The 22,432-nt window shown below is 44.2% G+C and overlaps 1 protein-coding gene and 1 non-coding gene across 5 annotated transcripts in view; both read right to left on the bottom strand.

Annotated features, from left to right (window-relative positions):
- LOC134577141 (CMP-N-acetylneuraminate-beta-galactosamide-alpha-2,3-sialyltransferase 4-like) overlaps positions 1 to 22,432 on the bottom strand; it is a 147,582-nt gene that overhangs the window by 39,847 nt on the left and 85,303 nt on the right. For all 4 annotated transcript variants that reach the window (XM_063435805.1, XM_063435806.1, XM_063435803.1 and 1 more), the window contains one exon: positions 14,440 to 14,489. The gene's annotated coding sequence lies outside the window, so the exon portion shown is untranslated. The remainder of the gene's footprint in view (positions 1 to 14,439; positions 14,490 to 22,432) is intronic.
- On the bottom strand, positions 21,177 to 21,317 carry LOC134578225 (small Cajal body-specific RNA 11). The gene has a single exon (XR_010086090.1). It is a non-coding gene; the product is annotated as a small Cajal body-specific RNA 11 (non-coding RNA).

The raw sequence follows: 22,432 nt of genomic DNA, 5'->3' as shown, positions 1-22,432 counted from the left end.
ATGAGACTTGAGTTTAGTTCCACTGAGCTAACCAAACCAGGAAGAAGCAGGGCCGGGTGTTTGATTAACAGCCAGGGGGGGTAAAGATTTTTCTATTTCTGTACACACAAAGGATTTTAGCAAGCTAAACTGCTTTGGGGGTCTGGAGTGACCCTTTAAGGTTTACCCTTACTACTGTTGCTGTACAGCTGTTCATTTTCACCTGAGTAGAATACTAACAAATTGTGTAAAAACATGAGGCTGCTTAGGCCTATAAACAGAGACTGCTGGACTTGTGTACAAGGACACTGATGCCAAGCCCAAGGGAGCCTGAAAACTATGTTCCACGATTATATTTAATCTATATACTCTTAGTATCTCAATCATAGGCGTGCGCGGCCTATTGAATTAGGGTGTGCACCCTAAAGCACAAGCACACGCGGCGTGTATATATATATATATATATATATATATATATATATATATATACACACACACACACACACAAAGCTGTGTGTGTGCTGTGTGAGGGTGCTGTTAGTGTGATGTGTGTGTGAGGGTGCTGGTAGTGTACTATGTGGGTGAGGGTGTTTGTGTGTGCGTGCTTGTGAGGGTGCTGTGAATGTACTATGTGTCAGGGTGCTGTTTGTGTGTGTGTGTGCACTTGTGAGGGTGCTGTAAATGTACTGTGTGTGAGGGTGCTGTTTGTGTGTGTGTGTGTTTGTTAGGGTCCTGTTTGTGTTTGTGAGGGTACTGTTAGTGTGCTGTGTGAGGGTGCTGTTTGTGTAATGTGTGTGAGGGTGCTGTGTGTGAGGGTGCTGTGTGTGAGGGTGCTGTGTGTGTGTGTGCTGTATGTGTGTTGGTGCTGTGTATGTGTGTTGGTGCTGTGTATGTGTGTGGGTGATGTGTATGTGTGTGGGTGCTGTGTATGTGTGTAGGTGTTGTATGTGTGTAGGTGCTGTATGTGTGTTGGTGCTGTGTATGTCTGTGGGTGCTGTGTATGTGTGTGGGTGATTGTGGGGGGTGGAGGTGGGGGTACATTACTTAATATCCCCCCTCCCTTCTTACTTTATGTAGGGAGGGGGGATCCTTCCTTGCTGCCTTCCCTGGTGGTCCAGTGGAGGTGGGGGCAGATCAGTTATCCCCCCTCCCTTCTTACCTTATGCCTGGGAGGGGGGGATCCTGCTGCTGCCGCCATCCATCCCTGGTGGTCCAGTGGAGAGTGAACTCTAGCCCCGCAGGGCTAGAGTTCACTCATGCGAGATCTGAGCGTTGCCGCGGCAATGCTCAGATCTCGCGAGAGGAGCTGGCAATAGCTCCGCCGGTCCTCTCCTGCCTCCCTCCCTGCCTGTGAGCCGGTGAGGGGAGGCTGAGAGCAGAGCCGGCGCTCGGATAGCGCCGGCTCTGCATGAGCCGGCAGGGGAGATCCTGAGATCTCCCGGCACACCCCGTGCGCACGCCTATGATCTCAATATTATTATTATTATTATTGCCACTTACATAGAGCCAACAGATTCCATAGCGCTTTACAATATTATGAGAGGGAGGATTTAACTATAAATAGGACAATTACAAGAAACCTTACAGGAACGATCGGTTGAAGAGGACCCTGCTCAAACGAGCTTACGGTCTATAGGAGGCACGGTGTAAAACACAATAGGACAGGAAATATCAATCAAATAAGGTGGGAGTGAAGCCCAGCTGGAGGAGAGAGTAGAGTGCTGCCCTTTAGGAGAGAGCAAGAGACAGGTATGTAAGGTAGTGGTAACTATGTGAGGCCATAAACTTTCCTAAAGAGATGAGTTTTAAGGCACTTCTTAAAGGACCACTATAGGCACCCAGACCACTTCAGCTTAATGAAGTGGTCTGGGTGCCAGGTCCAGCTAGATTTAACCCTTTTTGCAGTAAACATAGCAGTTTCAGAGAAACTGCTATGTTTATCTATGGGTTAAAGGGACACTCCAGGCACCCAGACCACTTCTGCTCATTGGAGTGGTCTGGGTGCCAACTCCCACTACCCTTAACCCTGCAAGTGTAATTATTGCAGTTTTTTATAAACTGCAATAATTACCTTGCAGGGTTAAGTCCTCCCCTAGTGGCTGTCTACTAGACAGCCACTAGAGGGAACTTCCTGGTCCCTAGCACAGATTATCTGTGCTAGAGCGTCGCTGGACGTCCTCACGCTGTGTGAGGACCTCCAGCGTCGCTCTATTCCTCATAGGGAAGCATTGAAATTCATTGTCAATGCTTTCCTATGGGGAGACGTAATGCGCATGCGCGGCATTTCTGCGCATGCGCATTGGGACTCCTCGGCCGGTGGGCGGGATCAGTCTCGCCCACCGGCCGACGGAGGAAGAAGGAGGAGTGGCGGGGGAGGAGCAGGCAGCGACATGGGACATGTCGCTGCCTGAGGTAAGTGACTGAAGGGGTTTTCACCCCTTCAGTAACCGGGGATTGGGGGGTGGGTTGGCGGATTGTTTTCCTGGCCCTGGAGTTTCCCTTTAATCCAGCCTCTAGTGGCTGTCTCATTGACAGCCGCTAGAGGCGCTTCCACGCTTCTCACTGTGATTTTCACAGTGAGAAGACGCCAGCGTCCATAGGAAAGCATTGAGAATGCTTTCCTATGGACTGTCTGGATGCGCGCGGCTCTTGCCACGCATGCGCATTCAGCTAATGACAGCCGAAGAGGGAGGAGAGTCCCAGCGCCGAGGGAGCCCGGCGCTGGAAAAAAGGTAAGCGATTAACCCCTTTCTCCCCCTTTAGCGCCATGGGAGTGAGGCCCTGAGGGTAGGGGCACCCTCAGGGCAATATAGTGCCAGGAAAATGAGTGTTTTCCTGGCACTATAGTGGTCCTTTAAAGGATTGAAGACTAGGCAAGAGTCTGATGGCGGCTATTCCATAGGAAGGGAGCCACCCGCGAGAAGTCCTGCAAGCGTGAGTTGGCCGTACGGGTGAGAGCAGTGGACTGGAGAAGGTCACAGGCAGAGCGAAGAGACCGAGAAGGGGCATACCTATGGATCTGTGAAGAGATATAAGAGGGGCTAGAATTGTTCAGTGCTTTATAGGTGTGAATTAGTACCTTGAATTGACTTGTATATCATACAGGAAGCCAATGTATGGACTGACAGGGGGGTGAGGTGTGAGAGAACCAACTAGAGAGGAAAATCAGTCTGGCAGCAGCGTTCATTACAGACTGTAGCGGGGAAATACGGCTTTTGGGAAGACCAATTAGGAGAGAGTTACAATAATCCATGCAGGAAATTACTAGAGCATGGGCAAGCTCCTTGGTAGCATCTTGTGTGAGAAAGGGGCGGATATGGGCTATGTTTTTAAGATGGAATCTACAGGATTTGGCAACATACTGGATGTGAGGCCAGAAATAAGTATGACAGCAAGACCGCGCGCTTGCACGGATGGACTTATGTGGATACCACTAACTTGAAGGGAGAGCGAAAGAGATATAACCAGAGGACTACACACAGAGCTGTGTACATGCCAGGAACCAGAGACCACAGAACTATTATCAAGCGAATCCTGGATGCATTTGGTGTCTGAATTGAAATCTGTGCTTTCACATCTGAATCCTATATAAAGCGCAGATTTTAAACGGAATCGGCACTGAAGGCACCCGGTATTTCATTCTTTCATGCGAGTGAATGATTTAAAGTTCTATTTGCACGCTGGCAGCGCTAGCAGTCAGTGGGCATAGCACTGCGAGTGTTAACTATATGGCTAGCCAGTCGCCACAATAAATAGTTATAAATAAAAAGCCTACGGGGGTCAGAAAGACCCCTGTACTACTATAAGGGAGGTTGCCATCCCCCACCATGGGACTTTAAAATGAATAATAGGGGATGGACAGGTTACTGTGCACCCCATGTCCCCACCCATGGCCAGTGGGTGGAATATTTTTTATTTTAAATGTACAGAAGAGACATTCCCTGCATCTACTCATGGTTAGTGGGCGGGGGGCTATTGTAATATTCAGAGGGAGGACCTAATGGCCTCTCTAATTAACAGTGGATGTGGCTTTGATTGTAATATTAAAGAGGGAAGATGAAGTGGGCAGCATATGGGGGCACTAAATAATTAAACAATTGCAGAGAGTAAACATTCCATTGTCCATCCCCCCAAATAGTGGCATGTCCCCTCCTTGTCCACCTTCCCTGGGTAGTTATGGGTCCCAATCTCCTAGCTAGCTCCCAATTAAGAAACCTAACCTTCATGGCATCAATCATAGTGGGTTTAGCAATAAAACTAAAATTTTAAAAGTCTTCTTTCTTAATTTGAAGCATTTGGCTCGAATGAAATCTGGACCAAATTCATGTCTGTTCGCTGTCCGTATGGTGCTGTACATTAGCGATTGATTTTACCCCATTCGGTATGGGGGAATTCAAACTTTATGGAATAACCCTGTCTCTTACTCTGTCAGAGGTATCTACTAAAGGAGAATTCTATGCACATTTCAAAATGAAGGTCAAAATAGCTAAACTGGAAAAAAATGATCTAAACCAGTTATGCTTTGGCCTTAAATTTGAAATTGACTTTAAATTCTCCCTCAAGTGAATAACCCCTTGTGAATTGCTGGTGTAACTGAAGATAGTAGTTGGGACACAGACTATGAACTGAACGACACTGTATTTCGTGCAAGTAAAAATCTCATAAAACAAATCCTGTGCTGCTTGTTGTGTGGAAAGATGGGCTCTTTACCTGTGAGCTACTGTTTCCATTTGATGTTTACAATCTTACAAAGATCGGTCTCTAGTCATGCTTGTTATTAATGGGAAATGTCTGTATTGTGAAGAAGTCTGTCGCGGTCGCCATGTGAAGCAGGAAGTGCTTTTCTTTGAGGATTCCTGTGTCTCCCTTTGTGAAAGGTTATCACTGGGTTTTTCAGTTTAACGGAGCTGGTGTTGATACTAATGCAATCACAGACTTTACATAGATGCTGATCTATGGACAAAAATATAACCAGAGAATTCAGCTAGATTTGGAAATAAGAGGTTACGCTTTTTTCAGTCGACTGAAAATAAGAGCCTTGTGTGTGTGTTTGTCTGGCCTTGGCTGCTAGACGATTCAACTTGCAATAATAGCACTTACAGTTAACCATTTCACATACTGAGTTATGGCAAATAGTGTCCAGGTGCTCTCCTGTTCCAGAACAGTTCGATGTCTTACCTCACAGGTAACGTCATTATCTTCATGTCAACTTAAACTCTTAGTTGGTGGGTGTCTACAGAACCCCGTTTCACTCTTAGCCCATTGAAATACACAAGTAAATTTGAGGAAGCTCACTGCCCTCTCTTCAAAGAAACTTTATTGCTGTATAGAAGGAATATTTCTGTCTACTGCGTTAATATCATCATATAACGAGCGAAAGCGCACATCAGGGGTGGGAGTACGGGCAAAGGATAGACGCAGGTCATCGCAGAGCGTAGGGGCCTAGATGGGACACACTTGTGCATTAGGAAGGATAGATAGGTAAGAGCAGCATTGTGTAGAGATTTGTAAGCAAGCACCAGGATCTTACGGGAATCCAGTGTAGGAACTGACAGGGGGGAGGTGCCGGTGGACAGGAAAATGAGTCTCGCCGCTGCACTCATTATAGACTATAGTGGGGCAAGTTCAAAGCACGTAAGACCACTGAGAAGTGGACTGTAGTAGTCAAAGCAAGAGAGGACAACTGCATGGACCAGCACCTTAGCCGTGTCCAGAGTTAAATAGGGGCGGGCGGAGGCGGAGAGAGAGATCAGTAAAGGACAGATAGATTTGCGTGTCATCTACATGGTAATGGAAGCCAAAGGAGCTAATGAGTTTACCAATGGAGGCAATATGGATCAAGAACAGTAGGAGACCAAGGACAGAACCTTGGGGAACACCAGTGAGAAGAGGCAGAACCAGAGTAGGAAACACTGAAAGAACGCTGGGAGAGGTAGGAAGAGCACCAGGAGAGAGCGGTGTGTGTATATATGTGAGTATTGCCAGGAATTAAAAGTGAATTTCAAATGTAAGGCTCAAATAGTCAAACGGACCATCAAATAGATTTGGAGATTTTTTTCTGAATTGTACTTTTGGCCACTCTGGAGCTGTATAAACTGTATATAGGCCTACTAAAGCACCAACCTGCGGTCGTATTAAAATCTTACCCACGTTAGCAGGGTTCCTTGCAAACGGTGTTACACATTCACCGGGAGTCTTAAATCAGTCTGGGAAATTTTGAACATAAACAGATTCCTTTTGGAGTATTTTGCATAAACGGTGCAGTGTGAGCTATAACGAAAGCGGTACAGACAGCGGGAAAGATTGGGAGCCTGCAAAGTGGGGGTGTTTATTGGATTTTTAAACTGGAAACTGAAACTGTTATGTGTAAACAGATGTGAGTAAACACTAGCTGATTTGGAGGTGTGTGTTTTGTTTTTTCCAGTTGATGATTTTTGCCATTGCTTTGCCAACTGCGCCCAATTCCTGGCTCAGTGAATTATACCGTTTGTAGCGGTAGTAACGTTCTGCAGCCTACTGCGGTGAGATAACTGCAGCTCTGGTATGGAAAATGAACTGTCTAATTGTCAGAAGCACAATTTATTAACACAGCCCTTGTTATCAACACAAAGCAGCGCTTCCTCCGTGCTGGGTGTTGGCTGAATTAAAGCAGTGAGAACTCAGGATTTATTTTGGAGTAAAGGAAACCGCTTCCAAGGGTTCCGTAACGTTCTGATTCTTTGTGAATTACAAATCCAGAAACCTCTTATAGACCTCTGTAATGAATTAACTTTCCTCCCATATCCTTCGTTACCCAGGGGCCAACATTAAACATGGCACCACATTCACCAATAACACCACGAGCCATACATATTGCTGCAGGTGGAAGAGGCTATTGCTGTGTTAATGTCAATTACATAAAACTTTATTTTTTATTTCAGTAACGGTCCATTACAATGTGACAACGTGAATGATCTGTTAAATAAAAGAACACTCCATGCACCATAACCACATCTTCTTATTTAATATGCACAAACACTACTAGTCCCCAGTTTTGCATGTAACAAATGTAAAATAAAGTTACCACAATTATAGGCTAGAATTATAAAGATTAGTCAAACACTTTATTATGCAAAACATATTTAGTTTTCATAGTTACAACATTTGATTATTAACGAGACACTATAGTCACCAATACAACTTTATTTTAAAGGACCACTCTAGTGCCAGGAAAGCATACTCGTTTTCCTGGCACTAGAGTGCCCTGAGGGTGCCCCCACCCTCAGGGACCCCCTCCCGCCCGGCTCTGGAAAGGGGAAAAGGGGTAAAACTTACCTTTTTCCAGCGCTGGGCGGGGAGCTCTCCTCCTCCTCTCCGCCTCCGTTCCTCCCCATCGGCTGAATGCGCACGCGCAGCAAGAGCTGCGCGCGCATTCAGCCGGTCACATAGGAAAGCATTCATAATGCTTTCCTATGGACGCTTGCGTGCTCTCACTGTGATTTTCACAGTGAGAATCACGCAAGCGCCTCTAGCGGCTGTCAGTGAGACAGCCACTAGAGGAAATAGGGGAAGGCTTAACTAATTGATAAACATAGCAGTTTCTCTGAAACTGCTATGTTTATAAAACAATTAGTTAACCCTAGCTGGACCTGGCACCCAGACCACTTCATTAAGCTGAAGTGGTCTGGGTGCCTAGAGTGGTCCTTTAATCAAGTGGTTTTGGTGTATAGATCATGCCCCTGCGGTCTCACTGATCAACTCTCTGCCGTTTAGGAGTTAAATCCCTTTGTTTACGCAGCTCTAGTCACACCTCCAGGCATAAACAGAAACAAAAGGGATTTAACTCTTAAATGGCAGAGAATTGAGCAGTGAGACTGCAGGGGCATGATCTATACACCAAAACTACTTAATTAAGCTAAAGTTGTTTTGGTGACTATAGTGTCCCTTTAATGATTAACATGTATGAATAATATGTAAAAATTGAGATTTGGCTAAAACGTCTTAATCTGACTGCACCACCATTTATTCAATATCGTATTATTAGTGTGGTCATTACAACATGCATGATTATTGTTTATTTGTGCAACTATGCATATGTGCATTCATTGTTTGTGTATTTGTGTGTCTGTCTTTGGTCAATGTTTGTTTATTAGGATATGTGTGTGTTTTAGCTTTTAGTGTGTTAGTACTGTGAGTGGGGGTGCACACAGATGATCTGTCATTAAAGCAGCCATGACAGAGCACCCCCTCCTGCCCCACATCACTGAAAAATAGTATTTTTATGATACAATTATTATGAAATCTTGATTTTGACAACACAGCCAAGAGAGATACTGAGACAAAGAAGGGACTATTTTGTCTCTGTATATTTTCCTCTACCTGACTTTATTGGACACCGGTGCAGCAGCCTGCCTGACTTCTCTTGCTACAAGCCCTGTCTGGGTCCCCCTCAGTTGCACACAAGATAGTCGTCATGCCCCTATGGAGCTATTTTTTACCCTCTCTGGACACAGGTGGCACCATCATCCTGGTCTTTGATTTATGCCTGGTGGGCATAGGCTAAAATTACATGTTTCGCTGTCTTCATGGAGTTCTGTCTCCGCATTCTTCATTCCTCGCATGGAACATCCCGTCACAGTCTAAGGTGGATATAGTTTATTTATATATCTTTCTTTATTGTCTTTTATATATGCATTCAGTAACATTACATTAATTAATCAAGCATGTAGACTGAGTAGCATAAGCAACCAATTGTATCCATAATGACACATATGCTTACTATTCAAACAGTTTTAACAATTAAAAACTATGTCATATCACTCATTCCAATCATTCGCTCTATCGGAGCAACTGTTGAGGTGTGGTCACAAAGGTCCCATAGGGGGACTTGGACAAGGGTGTCAGGTTATCTGAATCCAATCCAAGGGAGCCACATTTCTCTATATTGCTCAACTGATCTTATATCATTGTAAAAACTGGCTTCTGTTTTGTGTTGGAATTCAATCTGGTTCATTAAGTCTCTCCAATTCAATGGGCCCATATTTTACCAATTCCTGGCCAGGCAAAGCTTTATTACCATCATTATGTGAATTACTAGGAATCTCTCTATGTAATACGATATGAAAAAGGAACACCGGAGAAGTAATCTGGATATCTCCCATCCGCAGCTGGTCCAGAAGACTCCTAAAATTGTACCTTCATACCTTCTAGTTCCGTACATTCCCACCAGGTGGATATAGTTTAAGCATGTGTTTCATTTTATGTTTGTTCTACCCTATACGCTGATCTTTAGCATGATACTTGTTCATTGTTAAGTCATTATGTCAGCGACTTTTTTTATTATGATTTTCTAACAAAACAATGGTGCATGATTTCAGACATGTATCGCGACATCTTGTTTAACCATCTATTTGCAATGTCTTTATTTCCTTGTGTTTGCCATGCACTACAAAAAAAAAAAATGAAGAATTTTTTTTAGTTTATCCATGAAAGTTATATCCATAATCTACTGCCGGTCACAACTTTTTATCTTAATATTCAAGGCTATCTCTGATATTGGTGACCAAATGAGAATTTTCACACGTTTTCAAGTCTTCCGCCGATCCGAAACTCACGACGGCTGACCTGAAGCAATGACGTTTAATAGTTTGGTTCCATAGATCTGAATTCATATCTTCATTAAATTATACTCTAAAATATCAGACTTCTGACCATTTCACAGCGTAGGTTCCAAGCCTGTTTCTATAATTCGTTTTTTCCTAGTGACGAGGTGGGCAGGGGCAGCTGAATGTTGGGTCAAGCAGCTATAAGACGGGTACACTGAGATGAGAATACATGGATAATAGTTAAGACTTTAACTCCTAGACTACCAGCTAGTGTTGCTTGACTTCTAGAGCCTTTGAAGCACTGAGACCTACAGGCTGCTCTTCACTGATCCAACCAATAAAATTACGTGCTATTGCATTCTAGGTGTCGCATTTCACAGTCCTCAGGTCATTATAACAGAGTCTGACTACTGCACGTAAGGGAGCAGAACAGATACCCAAGTACATGTACAATCTAAATTTCCTACATATCTCCTCACATACTTATATGGTTATATGGAGGGATCGGCCGCGTCCCCCACACCACTTGCCAGTAGACTGCAGGTCTGCCTCACACCGGATCTGCCATATACCCGAACCTACCTGGTAAGTTGTATCCATTTCTTTGTATATTTCTTATATGTGTACTATATGTGGCCCAGTTCAACAAAAGAAGATTGTCAAAATTAAAGAAACTTTGCCTGCACAGTGCATGGCAGATTAGGGAGGAGTGACAGCCTGATAAGTGTCTGTTATTGGCATTTATAAAGAAAACGGTCTGTTTCTTTAAATCACAATCTGACTTAAAGTTCCAAATTTTTATTTATCCACATTTTTATTTATCCATTTTAAGATGTTTAGAGGTAAGGGATCCGACATCCAGTCCCATTCTGGGAGAGATACAATCCTTCACGAGTACTGAAGAGTTTGGGTGATGGGTGACTACAATGTAATTTGCCAAAACAGCCAATCCCATGTCTAGAAACTGCTGCCAGTGACGTCTGATTGGCTGCTAGGAGAGGTGGCGGTAAACGGCTTGTGTGACGATGATCCAACCAATACATAATATCACAGACTCTCTCATTAGTAAATGTCTCAAACCAATCCCATGAAGTAATGTTTACATAATAAAACTGGCCTTCTGCTAGTGCAGGAATTCAATTTAACGGTGTCCGTCACATAAGCCTAATAAATATATCACTCTTGTTTTATGTTGGGTGTTTCATTTGAACCAAAGCTGAGTCTAGTCCGTAATTATCGAGCGTAAACTAGGAGCAATGCGGCCAAATACCATGATCTCTCCATCTCTTACAAGGGTTTTTTCATTCAAAACACATACGTCACCTGATCTTCCAGTAAAAGCCTGCTCTTAACTACTTCCTCATCTGTACAGAAAGGGCTTTAATTTCCCATCACTCACCCAGAGCAATGAGTCATTATTTAACCAGCGCAGCGACCACGTAATGTGCCTGGGACAGACCCCACGGCATCTCTCCATACAGATCAGCAGTTTACTGAAACAGCGGCTTCAGGAGAAAACAACCAGACGGAAGGAGAGAATAAGTCGGCCATGATTAAACTAAACAAAAAGCAGTTAACCCTGTGTGTACTGAGTGGTCCCCACCACCTCCACTAAATCCTTGCCGAGAGTAAAATACTAGGAAAGTTATGTTACAAGAGACAAATGACCCAGAAACGCTTTCATCTAGAGATCCATTGCAGGATTGTTTGTGGTTTACTTTGTTTCATACATCTCAGTTTATAGAAATTTCATGTAATTTGTAGCATACTGTGTGTGTCATTTTGGTATTATTTATATCGAATTATCTGAAGCATGTTAAACAATAGTGCTACGTGTTTCTGCTTTTCAGTATAATCTGAACATATTTGTGTTTAAAGGGACACTATAATCACAAGCGTAATGTATTGCTTCTGTCCCTGCAGCCTTACCATGGTAAATTACAGCCTAGTAACACCTCTAGGGGCAGGCACGTTCAGCATCTCCATGCACTGCACAGAGCCGCTCTATGCTCCCCGTAGAAATGCATTTCTATGAGGAGATGCTGATTGGCGCAGTGCGACATTTTTCAGCACGTGCGCAATAGCCTCTCATAGTTTTTTTATGGGAAAGCATTGCATTGGCTGAGATCTGCCAGATTGATGATCTCAGAAATGGAGGCGGAGCCAGTTGCAGTGACAGAGGTGCGGTATGGTTAAAAGTTGAGTAACTGCTAACAGGGGCCAGGGACCTGAATAGGGGTTTTAACACTAATTGTACTATGACTATACTAATCTGAAAAGTTCGATTACCCGCTCTAAAAAGGCGCACGGCTAAGACAGCATTTATTTAACTTCTTGGTAACATAATCGAACACTTATTATTGAACTAAATGTATTCTTGTACAAAACACTCTTGTATTTAACCAATCATTGTTAAAAACAAACAACACGCTTTAGAAGTAACTTCGATCTGATCCGATACCCCCCTACTCATACTTTACAATATGGTGCAGGGCGATATACTACAGGCTCACTGGTTTAGCACTTTGGATACATCAATCTTGCATATTTATTAACTCAGATATTCATGCACATAGAAAAGGGAACGTTTTGGTTTTTAACACAATTTTAACCTCTTTTAACCAGAAGTACAGGCAGCTCGCAAAGTGATGTTTACCCCACACATTGTATGACAACATCACTTGAAATCATTTCTTGCCAATGATAATTAACTATATCAAATTACAAACTGAAAGTAATGTGCAATGTCCAATTCAGATTTTCAGTAAATTAAATAATTCAGAGTGATCCAGTATATTTCGGTTTTCCTGTTTTTGCTTTAGTGAGCACAGAACGATTTTTAATAATATACTTTGCTCCTTATCCACGGATGGAAATTCTGTCCTTTTGTGCAAAATACTGATTACCCTCAATATCAACCGGAATTACCTGTATCCCCAACAACATCTCACCAAACACAGACATAACTGAGTTACTGCTATCTCTGCCAAGCAAGGCAAACACCATATCTCAGTCTCTTAGATGCAATATATCAGGAATACATAACACACAGGAGCAGAATGATCTGTGTGCAATAAATCTGTCCTATCGCAGGTTTGCAGCCAGTGAATTAGAAGCAGGTATTACTCACTGGAGAATAACGGAAAAGCAATGCACAATAAATAATATTAATTATTTGCGGCCATAAAATTTTGCGCAATGCACATAAAAAAGCAATTAGAAGTCGTTACAATGTTAGAGAAATAGAAAACCACGAGAGTTACCAAACTGTGCTGCAATGAGTGGCAAAGGATCCAACATACAGAGACAGGGCGGCTTCTCACAGTACAAAGCGAGGGATAGAGACAGGGCGGCTTCTCACAGTACAAAGCGAGGGATAGAGACAGGGCGGCTTCTCACGGTACAAAGCGAGGGATAGAGACAGGGCGGCTTCTCACAGTACAAAGCGAGGGATAGAGACATGGCGGCTTCTCACAGTAAAAAGCGAGGGATAGAGACATGGCGGCTTCTCGCGGTACAAAGCGAGGGATAGAGACAGGGCGGCTTCTCATGGTACAAAGCGAGGGATAGAGACAGGGTGGCTTCTCACAGTACAAAGCGAGGGATAGAGACAGGGCAGCCTCTCACGGTACAAAGCGAGGGATAGAGACAGGGCGGCTTCTCACAGTACAAAGCGAGGGATAGAGACAGGGCAGCCTCTCACGGTACAAAGCGAGGGATAGAGACAGGGCAGCCTCTCATGGTACAAAGCGAGGGATAGAGACAGGGCGGCTTCTCACAGTACAAAGCGAGGGATAGAGACAGGGCGGCTTCTCACGGTACAAAGCGAGGGATAGAGACAGGGCGGCTTCTCACGGTACAAAGCGAGGGATAGAGACAGGGTGGCTTCTCGTGGTACAAAGCGAGGGATAGAGACAGGGCGGCTTCTCACGGTACAAAGCGAGGGATAGAGACAGGGTGGCTTCTTGTGGTACAAAGCGAGGGATAGAGACAGGGCGGCTTCTCACGGTACAAAGCGAGGGATAGAGACAGGGCGGCTTCTCACGGTACAAAGCGAGGGATAGAGACAGGGTGGCTTCTCGTGGTACAAAGCGAGGGATAGAGACAGGGCGGCTTCTCACGGTACAAAGCGAGGGATAGAGACAGGGCGGCTTCTCACAGTACAAAGCAAGGGATAGAGACAGGGAGGCTTCTCAAGGTACAAAGCGAGGGATAGAGACAGGGCGGCTTCTCATGGTACAAAGCAAGGGATAGAGACAGGGTGGCTTCTCGCGGTACAAAGCGAGGGATAGAGACAGGGCGGCTTCTCACAGTACAAAGCGAGGGATAGAGACAGGGCGGCTTCTCACGGTACAAAGCGAGGGATAGAGACAGGGCGGCTTCTCACGGTACAAAGCGAGGAATAGAGACAGGGCGGCTTCTCACGGTACAAAGCGAGGGATAGAGACAGGGCGGCTTCTCACAGTACAAAGCAAGGGATAGAGACAGGGCGTCTTCTCACGGTACAAAGCGAGGGATAGAGACAGGGCGGCTTCTCACGGTACAAAGCGAGGAATAGAGATGGTACAAAGTGAGGGATCAAGGATGACAAATGTGACTTTTTTCATCTTTTCAAAAGGCTTATAAGAACACTTTACTGTAATTTTTGATTTATACAATACATATGATAGTTTAAACAATAGTAAAATATTACGCAATCTTTTTAGGCATTCTGTAGAGTAGAATTATTTACAGGTATTTTATGCCCACACAGGTAGCGATTTCACCCTAGTTGTTGCTGTGATAATTTAGAACTCTCCTTTCATACTTTTCCCAGTTAGACTATTAATTTCGTGGAGAAAGTTTGTTGCAATAAATGCTGTTTGCTGGTACTCACAATACTGTGCCTCGAGGCTCACTGACAGGGCATCTCATGGGGTCCGTGTCCTGTGGAATAAAAGGGAGAAATACATAATGAAACCTATACAGCCCAGCAAACATGGTTTCATCCATATCTAAGCAGTGATCCATTATCAATAGCTATTGATCTACAGCAAGACTTTCAAAAGCGCTTGCTATTGTAACACCTTTTGTATGAAATTATGGAATAAATATTGGTTGGTTTTTTTTTTTATCTAATTTTGAGTGCGGTATTACATGTAATTATTAACATGAATTTATAATTTATGTTAGAGATAAATGTTGTATTAATTATTATTATTATTATTGCCCAGTGCTGTCATTTCCTAAGTATACCTTTAAACGGCTTCAGTCGGATTTGATAGCTTATACTTGGGGGCATTTTCCCGAATGTCATAAGCTGTTCTCTCACTGAGCTTCACCTTCAGGCTAAAATTCTACTTTTGTTTCATAAACTTTAAAATATCGTTGAAAACACACAATGTATCTGTTTTATTCACTAGTTCTGTGTGTGAAATTAACATTCTGAAATACCGACAACCACTGGTTTAATCTTACAGTTCGTCTCCCATCATCTGAAACCCCAGTCTCCTCCCTACCTTCCTCTAAACTCCACAGTTCAGGCGTTCGGTGATAGACTGAGAGCATTGGCTGACACTCTCAGCCGATCACTGGCCTTCCATTGAGAGACATAGTACAGACACAGCTAAATTACAGTAAAATCAGTTCTCGTTGTAATGGCACAAGTGAGAAAAAAATATTAAGACCTGAGCGGGGATTTACTGAAGGGCAAGCTACTGAGTTCCTCTGAGTTTTTGTCTGTTCTCAGAGCCCTCATATTCTCTATTTACGTTACAGTGAAATACGGGCTTTAAAGGGACACTGTGCGCACTACACATAGCCGGTATGCTGCATGGAGAACCCTCACTTTAATATCAATCCGTTCTGTCTTTGCTTTGTAGCCGTCACTAATTTACGACTACTGCTGTGGCTTATCAAACCAGTCTGCGCCCATTTATATGAATTATGTTTAGAAAGTTTTCTAGCCAATTAATTCTTACTCTGTAAAATGCAGAATTTGTCTCTCTATTGTTAATGTAAGAAACCATGTGTGTATACAATGGCAGCATGTTGTCAATGGGAAGGCCCAGAGGCCACCTTATCTGCAGGGACAACATGAGTGATATAATTGGAAGACAAACCAGTACTGTTCTACTTGATTTTGCTTTTGTAATCTATGGAAAACCAATATTTCTAGAAAGAAAAAATGTAAAAAAATGGATTGCAAGGAAGCACAAAGGAAATGCCATGTTCTGCAGCACGGAATACAAGCAAGTACAACAAACCCTGTATTAGGAGAGTCCGTAGCAACCATTCTCTAAGACCGTGAGAAGTTGCGCAGGACCCGACCTACACACAATACCGAACGATGAATACAAACCATCAGTAAGATCATGGTTGGCAGCAAGGTTTATAATCTACAGATCCAATGGTCAGGATCAGAGGCAAAACAGTAACTGGAGCCAACAATCCGGAAACCAGATATAAAATAGAGACAGGCATGTGGACAGAAAAACTGGTTAATGGACAAGAGGACGCTCCAAAACAAAGGAGTGCTGATAGTTCTACTGAGGAAAGACAACGTTTTGAACTGTGAGTAAGTCTTTACCAAGTCATGACCTGATAAAGGTCTACAAGCAGGTTGAAATGTTGGCTTTCTCTATGCATTAAAAATAAAAGATTACTGCTTGCAAAAGAGGTGTGCTGTACCATTGGCAGGACTACCGTCAGTGAGGCTGCTCTGGGGTCCAAAACACTCATGGGGCCAATCAAGAACCCATGCACGTAGGGTCATCCGAAGGGCAGTGGCGTACTAAGAGGGGGCAGAGACTGTGTCGGGTCCTGGGTCACTGACAGAGGACCCGACACCAGGAGGGGGCCTGGCGGCTTGATTGATATGCCGCCGGGTGAGATGCCCCTCCAGTGTCCATCGCAGACACCGGCCTGCAGCTCCTCAGTGTGCAGAGCTGCTGAACATGTGTCTCGCGAGATCTGATCAATCCAGGGCAACGCTCTGACTGGGTCTCACGAGATTAATGTTCTGCAGAGCTGCAGACCGGATATTATGGCCACCGGACCACCAGGGAATAAAGATATTTAATCCATCTAACCCCCCCTCTCCCATCACCCCCCCCCCCTCTCCCATCACCCCCCCCTTCCTCACACATCACCCCCTGTGACGAGACCAATCTCGCCACTGTGCATTGGAGGAGCCTGGTTGCCTGCCTGCTGCCTTTTGACTACGGACTGGCATTTAAATACTTTATTTTCCTATGCAGAAAGGTCTATTCATGTATTTCTGCCCTGGCGTTCGGTAGATTCTCGGATTTACTGAATGAACTCATTTAACCCAGATAGCTATGCCATGGAGCCTATTTGTGTAATAAAAGACTTTGGCTCCATGGCAATTGAACTGTATGTGTGTTGTCTGAGCGACATTCAGTAATAAGGTGCGCTCAGACCTAAGCTATCTGGGGATATGTTGCATGTCTGTATTTTATGTAATAAATGTAACCTTGTGTATTTTATTGTATTTTACTGTCTTTTTACTGCCATGTGCTTAGTGGAGTTTTGCCTCTGTCCTTGGAGATAATTTATTACTTCTCAATTATCTCCAGGATAGAAGACTCTGTGGAACTGGTTTTGGGCAGAAAAGCCATGCTTCATTTGGTCACAAAAGGACTTTAATCTATCTTTTGAACCAATGGACCAATTTGTATGATTTTGACGTATGTTTGTATTTGGAGTATGCTGATTCTGAAAGTGTAAGTGAATGTGATGCATACTTTTAAAGTTATAAATAATGTGGAAAACGGTATTTCTCTGCATGTGATAATTACATTACCCATTGTGTAAGGTAATTGTATCACAGGCAGAGGGGAGGATTTTGTGTGGGAGTGTCTGAGTGTATTGTACGTGTTTATTGGTTGTTTGTTTTCCAAAACCCTGTGGGTGGTACTAATGTGTATATAAGAACAATAAACCCACAGCTCTGGCTGTTCACTGCTTGACCCTCAACACGGAGCTTTGTCTCGTTCTTGGGGGGATTTATTATATGCTGTTCCAGTTCGACTGCTAGGAGTGTAAACCTTTCGTATGGTTTTTCCTATTCGGCTGTTTACGGCATTCATATGGTTTCCTGTTCGGTGGATTGGTGACTTTGGTAGCTGCCTGTGTATCTGGAAGGGGAATATCTCCTAAACGGCTTTTAACCCCTTTTATGCCTGGGGGTGCCGTTACACCCCCCTCCTTCTCACATTATCCCTCTCTCATCACCATCCCTCCCTCACACCATCAACCCCCTCTCCCTCTCACATCACCCACCCCTCTCATCATCACCCCCCACCATCTCACCATCACCCCCCCCCCTTTCTCTCATCATCTCTCCCTCACACCATCACCCCCTCTGCCTCTCACTTCACTCCCTCCCTCTCATCATCACCCCCGCCATCAGAGTATTACTCCCCCCTCCCTCTCACCTTCCTCCCTCCCTCTCACCATCACCACCTTCCACACACCATTATCCACTATACAAGCACACACACTGCATCCACTACACAAACACACACTGCATTCACTATACAAACACATACAGACTCACAGACTCACACTTATACATGTGTGTCTGTGTATCTGTATGTGTCAGTGTGTGTATGTGTATCTGTTTGTGTGTCTGTATCAGTGTGTCTGTGCCTGTGTGTCTCTCTCTGTGTGTCTGTGTGCGTGTGTTAGTGTTTGTTTCTATCTGTTTTTCTATGTAACTGCATGTGTGTACCTATGTGTCTGTGTATGTGTGCATACATCTCAGCATTTTGTCTACACTACACACAAATACACAAATACAAATACCGCGCCAATTTGTAACTTTCTATGAACCTATATATACTCTTACCAGCCAGGATTGTTAATCGTATTCCATTTTGAAAAAGCCCTAGTGGCGAAACGCGTAAATGGTTTTAAATTGTGTATTTTAAAGCAATAACAAGTTCTATTTGGTTACCTTTTTTATAGGACCAATCTTATACTTATTTTATTGTATATACACTTTTTTTATTTTTTTTCCTGGCATTTTAATTTTAATTGTATCCTGTTTCAAGCAATCCATAGGTGGGGAGTGCTGTGTCAATAGAGCAGTATTTTCTTCTCTACCATTGTGAGTATATTTTATTTTATTTTACCTATTTTATTTACTTTTCCAACTGAGAGCACTATTGCTGTTTTTATATATATTCTGTGGAGTACGACGGAACCAAAGTCGGACGGACGGACCCACTTCTCCAGTATATCCTTTAGCGGGGATTATAGCGCTGAGCGCCCTTCATCCCAGAGCTGGCCTTAGCTCCACCAAATGTGAGTGTACTATCCTCCTTTTTATTTATTTTACCTTTGGAGCTACAATATTTCACCATTGGAAGTTTTTTCGTGTTTTTTTATCTTCACATATACAGATTACCTACAACCCGGATGGATCAACTCCTGAGGATTGTACACATACCCTATCCATATACCAGTGAGACGGTTTTATGATTTTTATTGAACATTTTATTATTTGATCTCTACTGAACATTTCAACACTTGGATGGACTCTGTTTTACCTACTTTTTATGGTGTTTTAATAGAGACTATCATACCTAGGTTTATATATATTTTTATATATATATATGCTCTATCTATATACTTGTTTTTTCCTATAAGTCTACATTGATACATTTTGGCGCAGCCTTGCACTTCTGTTGTTGTTATTTTCTACACAAATACAACCCTGCATCCAAATGTCAACCCTACATAAAAACAAACCACCATATTCAACCCCCCCCCCCATACAGAAAAATGCACGCCTGCATGCAAATGTCAATATGTGCAAACACACTCGTACATTCACTCACACATACTCCATACAAAAACATTCTTACTACATTCAAACACACAAACACTGCTCTGTGCTAAATACATTTTTTAAAAAATACAAACACTGCTCGGTGCTAAATACATTAAAGCGGCACTGTCATGCCGAACTTACCTTTCCCCAATCGATTCCTCTTCTCTCACTCTCTCAGGATCTGTTCTTCTTTTCTTCCTATCTGCTATAGTTCTTCTGGAGGTTTCCTACGCAGTGACCAGCGGAGGAGCAAAGTGTGTTTCGTTTCCGGTGGTCACAGCAATTTTCCCATGATCCTTAGCTTTCCTCCCTGTTCCCACGATGCTTCCTGTCACTTAGACAGAACGCCGGCAAAACTGCCGAATTGCGTTCTAACGGTTTCTCCATTCGTGTTAGAACGCAATTCGTGACTTTGTTCATTCGAATGAATGAAACTCCGATCCTATTCATTGCTGTGGCTGCATCTTGCAGTCGCTTAGTAGATAACTCCCTAATTCCCACGGTATTAGGGAGCTATCTACTAAAAGGCTAAAGGCCTAAATTGGTCTTTCAGCCAAATTTACTAATACTAAGTAAAGATTACTTAGTATTAGTAAATAATATGCCCCTACTCGCTATACCGAGAGTAGGGGCATGTCTAGTAAGCAGTGCTCACTGTAAAAAAAAACACACACACACACAAAAAAAACCCTATTGGCCCCACCCCTGTGCGACGGGTGGGGGCCATAAATTACAATGGGGGGACCTACTGTCCTGCCCCCACCCCTGCGCGGTGGGGGCTATAAATCACAATGGGGGGACCTAATGTCCACCCCCCGCCCCCACCCCTGCGCGGCGGGTGGGGACCCTAAATAAGGATAGGGGGGAACCTACTGTCCTCCCCCCCCCCGGCCCCCACCCCTGAACGGTGGGTGGGGGCCCTATATAAGAATGGTGGGGGGGGACCTACTGTCCTCCCCCCCCCTGGCCCCCACCCCTCAGCGGTGGGTGGGGGCCCTAAAAAACAATAAGGGGGACCTACTGTCCTCCCCCTCTGGCCCCCACCCCTGAGCGGTGGGTGGGGGGCCTAAAAAACAATAAGGGGGGGACCTACTATCCTCCCCCCGGCCCCCACCCCTGAGCCCTATATAAGAATGGTGGGGGGGGACCTACTGTCCTCCCCCCTGGCCCCCACCCCTCAGCAGTGGGAGGGGGCCCTAAAAAACAATAAGGAAGGGGACCTACTGTCCTCCCCTTCTGGCCCCCACCCCTGAGCGGTGGGTGGGGGCCCTAAAAAACAATAAGGAGGGGGACCTACTGTCCTCCCCTTCTGGCCCCCACCCCTGAGCGGTCGGTGGGGGCCCTAAAAAACAATAAGGGGGGGAGCTACTGTCCTCCCCACCCCTGAGCGGTGGGTGGGGGCCCTAAAAAACAATAAGGGGGGGACCTACTGTCCTCCCCCTCTGGCCCCCACCCCTGAGTGGTGGGTGGGGGCCTAAAAACAATAAGGGGGGGGGAACTACTGTCCTCCCCCCCGGTCCCCACCCCTGAGCGGTGGGTGGGTGCCCTATATAAGAATGGTGGTGGGGGACCTACTGACCTCCCCCCCCCGACCCCACCCCTCAGCTGTACGTGGGGGCCCTAAAAAACAATAAGGGGGGACCTACTGTCCTCCCCCTCTGGCCCCCACCCCTGAGCGGTGGGTGGGGGGCCTAAAAAACAATAAGGGGGGACCTACTATCCTCCCCCCCCCGGCCCCCATCCCTGAGCCCTATATAAGAATGGTGGGGGGACCTACTGTCCTCCCCCCTTGGCCCCCACCCCTCAGCAGTGGGAGGGGGCCCTAAAAACAATAAGGAGGGGACCTACTGTCCTCCCCTTCTGGCCCCCACCCCTGAGCGGTGGGTGGGGGCCCTAAAAAACAATAAGAGGGGCCCCCACTTATTGCGTATATATTGCCTAAATGGCTATACTTATTTTCTATGATTCCACTCAAAGTCCCTGGGCCCTGGCTGGCTATGATTCAATCCAGTTTCAATAATTTTATCTGGAATAATAAAAAACCTAGAATTGCTCAAAAGATATTAACTAGAAAACTGTCTAACGGAGGTTTAAACTTTCCTAGTATTACCTACAGTTATCATGCTAATATTATTAGACATATCTACCTCCTTCAGGACCCTGAGCAGGTCTTAGAATCATGGTATACTATTGAATCTGAAATGGTCCAAACAGACAGACTGCAACACTCGATGTGGATAGTTACAAAGAACTCTCTAATGAATTTGTTTAAGAACTCAACGATACTATTCCAAATCCTAGAAGAGTGGTTATTAATTAAGAAAAAACTAGCCCTAGGAAATATGATACCCAAATCATGCACAATTGACATACTGCAAATTCTTATAGAAGATCTCTCTTTAAAGAATTGGGCTAACGCTGATAGAATAAAGTTTTCACAAATTATGCAAAGAGATAATATTTTGCCATTTCAGAGCATTATTGATATTTTCCACATTCCACGCAGGGAAATTTTTACTTATCTGCGGATAAAAAACTATATCCATAAAAATGTGCTCAAATCGTCTTCTATCTATGCGAAAAAGTTGGAAGTTATATTTAAGTCTCAACCCATTAAAAAGAGCATGTCTGTCGCCTTATCAATGCTGGAAGTTCTTAAAGAGTCCCCATATAGTTTGATTAAGAAGTGGGAACAAGATTTAGAACTGCAAATTTCTTTAGACGACTGGAACTCCTCTTTGAGTTGGGTGAATAAATATATCCATTGTCTGAACCTGTCGGAATGCCACTTCAAAGTTCTCTATAGATGGTATTATACACCTGCTAGACTAGCCAAAATGTTTCACTCTTCTGATCCAACTTGTTGGAGATGTGGTAGCCATTTAGGTACTTACATACATATCTGGTGGACATGTCCAGCTGTTAAGTCTATCTGGTCTTGGGCGTTTAATATTTTCTCATCAATGACTACAAACAGAATTCCGGAGAATGCTGCTTCGGCTATTTTACATCTGAATTTGTCTTTCGATTC

This window comes from Pelobates fuscus, chromosome 11 (assembly GCF_036172605.1).
Source record: "Pelobates fuscus isolate aPelFus1 chromosome 11, aPelFus1.pri, whole genome shotgun sequence".
NCBI classification, from domain to species: Eukaryota; Metazoa; Chordata; class Amphibia; order Anura; family Pelobatidae; genus Pelobates; species Pelobates fuscus.
This window is presented reverse-complemented; position numbering and strand designations above follow the sequence as displayed.